The sequence below is a fragment of the Etheostoma spectabile genome, chromosome 15 (assembly GCF_008692095.1).
Source record: "Etheostoma spectabile isolate EspeVRDwgs_2016 chromosome 15, UIUC_Espe_1.0, whole genome shotgun sequence".
Classification (NCBI taxonomy): domain Eukaryota; kingdom Metazoa; phylum Chordata; class Actinopteri; order Perciformes; family Percidae; genus Etheostoma; species Etheostoma spectabile.
The window spans coordinates 15,257,092-15,262,745 of record NC_045747.1 but is presented as its reverse complement, the minus strand read 5'-3'; the positions used below and the strand labels follow the sequence as shown (position 1 = coordinate 15,262,745).

Here is a 5,654-nt window from a genome sequence, read left to right as displayed (position 1 = left end):
CCCCCCCCCCCAACTCAGACTCATTGGCATTCCAGAAAAGGTTAAAAGCGGTTACAGGTGCCACAGAGCTAGCAAGAGTCACATTGTGCAGCATCAATTTAAAGGAAAACTCACATTATATCCCATTGTTCTGTGACGTTTGGTGCATTTCAGGAGTTATTTTGTGATGAAGTGTAATCATTCATTTTGTTTTGTCCAATCTTCCAAAGCCTGTGTTGTCTGGGTCTGTTTCAGTGACTGATTACTTTCTGAAAGATGCTTAATTTAGCTTTGGGATAGACACATAGATGCAGGTAGAAAATCAAACCCATTGCAGCATTTGAAAGACCACATGTTTTGTGGCTGCAGTGCATTTTGGGTCTCTCCTATGATGTTTATGTTTTAGATATCTGGCATTTTTCAGCCATCACATTCTTCACTGGAAACATCTGGCAGTGTTGTCACATTGTGTACATTTTGCTAGTTATCACGCTATCCAAAGGAGGAAGGGAAAAACAAGAAGACAACAAAAATGCAAGGCCTGCTGCCAGCAGCTGCAGAAGGGCCAGAGTGCCCTAATGCTCTAAAGGTGGATTTTTTCCTTTTAAAGTAATCAGAAACACTTTAAAATCTACCCAGAAATACTGCTCATGGGGAAACACGAGGCCCCTGCAGCTAAAAAACAAAAGAGCACCTGTTCTGGCTTATTTTAATACAATGGACGCATAACATAGCTGTGACATTATCTGATATAGTTGCCGGGGGGGGGGGGTCATGCAACAAGGTCATGCAACATGCAGAGCTGCAAACACCCAAACAAACCCTGTCCTACTTTCTATAGTCAATGCATTCTTTTCTTACCCACTTGAACAACCTCTGCTGTAGACCGCTGCAGTGTCATTTGAGCTTGAGCTAAAGATGCTGTTTGAAGTGTGTGTGTGTGTGTGTGTGTGTGTGTGTGTGTGTGTGTGTGTGTGTGTGCTCTCAGAGGGAACAGCGGGTGTATTGTAATGCTGAGAGTGGTATGGATTATACTATCAGCAAAGGAATTCAGATTATTTCCCAGAGTGAGTCTGTCTGCACAAATGTGGGAGAAACTTTAAAGTGTTTGGAGGAGGAGGGTTCACACACACACAAACACATACACACACACACACACACACACAATAACAGTAAAGGAGTTGTTCATGATTTTTAGAGTTTGATGAGAAAGTGGATACCACTAAAGAGGTCAAAACTCCAGCAACATTTGTAGTATATACTGATACCACTCTCATGTATGTAATATAAACATAGCTGTTTCCCCCTGTTTTGGCTAAGCTAAGCTAACCAGCTACTAGCTGTGGCTTCATATTTACAACACAGACGTGAAAGTGTTAAAGATCTTCTCATCTAACGTTAACTCGCGGCAAGAAAGCAAATAAGTGTATTTCCCAAAATGTGTAACTATTTATTTAGGGATGGAATGTAGTGGGTTTTATCAGAATATGGTTAGAGAAAGCATTTTTAAAAAGGTTAGCCGATTAATAAACTACTTATAGGAATGTATTAGCCTGGAAACCAGACAAATCTGTGAGCTCGTGTTTCATTTGCTGTTGCAGGTATGCAAATTAGTCTGGCAATGCCAGGCTGGGAATTTATAAAATTCTCAAACTATGTAAATAAAGAAGCTGACCTGTCAGCAAGATGGAGATGAGGGCAATCCTTCAACTGTTGAGGAAATGACAAATGAATTAATGAATCTTGTTTTCAAGCCACAATAGAACTGAGTTGAGGTCTGACATGTTTAGACGATCACTAATGGGTAAGTTTCAAAGGTTGTTGTTTTTTTTTAAATATAATAATGTATTTCAATACAGCTTTGTTAACATAATAACGACAAAACATTCTGATCTTTCAAAGTGCTCCCATTTTCTATTTGTTTGTTCTATGTGTTCGAAGCCGTCCGACCACAACAAATCTGCTGCTGTTTTTCATTGAATGTTAAATTGAAATCACACTGATCTCATCTTGTCTCGCATCACTGAGACTTTAGTGTATTTACTTCATGGATAAACTGCCGCCAGCTGATTTTCCACAGACTGCTGAAGGTAAACAGCCCCATCTGCAGGAGCACAAGTAGCATGGTACAGAAAGTGGCTGCTCGCACCACCACACACATGGGTTTTAATTCACAGGACATACTAAGCAGAGAGCTTTACTCTTTAAAATATGACATTGGGAGTCCTCCCTCATAAATATGAATCGGAAAGAGTTTGATGAGATTGTGTCTCTGTAGGATTAGTTTTGTTGTCATGAGCATAGAGGGAACTACATGACAATCTAGCTGGAAGGGGACATTTAGTGTGGCAAAAATAGTACTTATTTCATTGCAGACCTGCACTCCCTCAAAATCAATTAACCTTTTTTGGATACCACTGGAATACAGCACTACACAGTACAGAATAATAATAATAATTACTATACTTAACTTTAGCGTAGAGGCACTTGAGCAGTACTTGGCCTCAGAAATTGAATAATCCCGTGACTGTAAAGTACAATTGGAATTCTTTTGAACAGAATAGTATTATTGGCGGTCAAAAATAAAAAAGCTGATTTCAAAAGCAATATTTGGGCAGTGTCCCTGCCGGCCAGGACTCTGTGATGAAAGCCATATTTCTCTACATCTCTCTCTCTCTCTCTCTCTCTCTCGTACAGTAATATCTCTAATGTCACTTTCCAATAAGGCAAAATGCCAGAAAAGTAATGCAGAAATTATACGTGCACTTAGAAGATCACACAGACTTTTTGACCTATTATTGCATGATAGGTGAGCAAAGCTTTGTGCAGCAAAAGGTTTCCTCTGACAGGAATCAATTATATTTGGTTGACATTGAAATAAAAAATAGTATTGTGTAGAATTGAAGAGAAAGCAACTGGGTCTACTGAAATCATCTTTATTTGACATATCATGTGAACTATTGTCATTAACCTCAGTAAATCAGCGCATCAGTAAACTTGACATTATTTATATATATCAGACCATTTATATGAGGTTTGGTGGTAAAACTGAGAAGCACATATAGTGGATTCATTTTGGAAATGACATTACTGCTAATCATGGATGTCATTTGTTGCCAAAATATAAAACAGACAAGCAATACTGTTAAAGTGTAGAACACTATATAACTGACACATTCCCCCTTAACCTGACGGGGAATCTTGATTGTAGTGAGGAGAACATTGCCAACATACTGGCAACACGTGAATAAAGTAATATAATAACACAGATGTCAAGGCTGAGCCAACCAATCAAACCAAGCCAACCATCTCTGACATTTAAAAGGCTGAAGCTCTCCAACTGTTTGATAAACAAAACACGAGTACAGAAGGGTTGGCCACACAGTCATAAGGATGACACATTACACATCGTAGCCAGAGCCAAAAACTAGCTCAGTGTTGTTAAAAAGGCTATTACACACCCGTATTGCGCTTACACCTACAAAACCACCCAGCATCGAATGTCTACGGATCTATTACACTTGTGCAGAGGGAAGATTTCTCCTCCTTTAAAGAGAAACATGCACAATCTTGAGGAGCATAGACAATACACAGTTTAGACTGATTGCAAATAAATAAGTGGGAGCTCTTAGAGTAGTGACATTTTGTTAGAGGATTCTGAACAAATAAAGAAGGATAAGGGGGGGGGCGGATTGACAGAGTGCAATTAGGAGACAAAGAAGAAGGAAGAGTTTGGCTTCCACTTCTTGTCCATTTGTTTTCCCCTCAGCTGGATTGCTCTTCATCTCCCGCAGAGGAGCCGACCATCATGGCAGGACCCTGGCTCTCCTCCCTGAAACAGGTTACAGCTGGTGTCAAACATTTACAGTTTAAAACTGAGAAATTCTCTTATTAGCCTATTCAAGTGCAACAGTGTAATTCCTTTGCCACATATTACTGTGCTAGCTATCTTAGACATGAAACGCAACACAGCCTGTCTTCTAACACCAACATACCCTGTAACATTTTCCCTTAATATTATAGGAAAAATACATATATTCGGCCTATGTGTAATGAAACGCTCCCTTACCGTTGTCCATGATGGAAACCAGGGATGCAGGAGAGGAAAAGCACACATCCTGTGTGCAGGCTCAGCGGGACGCTTCATCGTCTTCATCATCATCGTCACAGCAAGTAGATGATATAGGAAAGGAAGACGAGGCCGACGATGGCGAAAAACATTAACAACAAAACGTCCACCATGATGGAAATAGTGTCGGAGATGGACGATGGAGACGCGAGAGGGACACGCAGCGAAACCGCAGCAGCACTGCCGCCGGGGCAGGACATCGGCCGAGATCGGAACCGTTCGGAAAGAGCGAGACTGAGCTCGACCCTCCCCCTCTACTGCCTCAATTAAATGTAGGAAAGGAGGGGTTTCTTTCGTCTCGTGTTTGGGCTTTCGTGCAGATTTTCACGACAAGCGACAAACTCAAGTTCCTAATAAACCTCGAAGAATTAAATCAACCAAAATGTTTTCTTTTGGTTCCTGAACGTGTCATTGTTGAGGGCGATACACAAACCAGGAAACACGTGTAAAAAATAAATAAATAAATACCCAAGGACCTAACAGACGAAACTCCGGGGAAAAATGTCCCAAAAACAGGACGGCGATTTCCTCCAGCCAATAGGACTTAGGCCTACTACTTCTTATCCGACATAAAACCGTAAATGTCGTGATCGGCAAACTTACTTACAAGTATAAAAAGCTGCCAATTTATTAAGTACAGTGTGCTAACACTAATGTACACTTTTATGAACTTAAATACTAGCTGGACAATTATCCTATTAACTTACATTGTAGCTTGTTTCTCTGCTGCCAACTGCAGAGATCTCGTTTAATACTGCATCGATGTCAAAGGAAAATATTTCCTCAACAGTTTTTATTGTATCTGATACTCAGTGAGCTGTTGCAGAAACAAGCCTGAAGCAATAAAGCAAAAGCTGTCAGATAAATGTAGTTCAGTAAACATTGCAACATTCCCCTCTGAGGTGTAGGGGAGAACAGTATGAAGTAGCAGCTGTGGTGATTTTAGGATCAGACCTTTGGGGGGGGGGGGGCTCAGCCCCAAATGAGAACAGCTCTAGTGTCCCAGTTTTAAGTTTTACAAAAATAAAAACATGAGTGTTTTGGAGGTATATACGCTTCTGAGCTGAAATTGTCCCCGGATTTTGTCTGAGAAATCTGGTCACCTTACTTAAAGAGGGTGTACCTAATAAACTGGCAACTGAGGGTTAATAATTCTGCTGTGGCAGAAGGACCATAATCTCAATCAAACCAGACATTTTGCGCTTATTTATCTTCACAGAAAATGTTCCCCCAAATGAATACATTACCACTAGAGAGAAGAAATGGAAAGTTTGCAAAGAACACTCTTCATCTTGTGTTGGGAGTCTTAGGGGGATGTAGCTGAAGCAATGCTCAATAAACTGGCACTAGCCCCAGAATGCCAACGGGCATGAACAGCCCAGGTGTTCTGTCAGTTTGATTAATATTTGCACCACTAAATAAATACATTATCAACTAGGAGGGTACTGCATTATGACCTTATGTTGTAGTGGAGTTTATTTCAGTTTACTGTGTTCACGTGGGGCATACTCCTTTAACCCTCATGTTGTCCTTGGGTCAAATTGAC

General features: G+C 40.6%; 1 long non-coding RNA gene across 1 annotated transcript; it reads right to left on the bottom strand.

Annotated features, from left to right (window-relative positions):
• Positions 1-3,094: 3,094 nt before the first annotated feature.
• Positions 3,095-4,549, bottom strand: LOC116702777 (uncharacterized). The gene is made up of 2 exons (XR_004335251.1): positions 4,049-4,549; positions 3,095-3,811 (listed from the first exon to the last, which is right to left on the bottom strand). It is a non-coding gene; the product is annotated as an uncharacterized LOC116702777 (long non-coding RNA).
• Between the last annotated feature and the right edge of the window lie 1,105 nt (positions 4,550-5,654).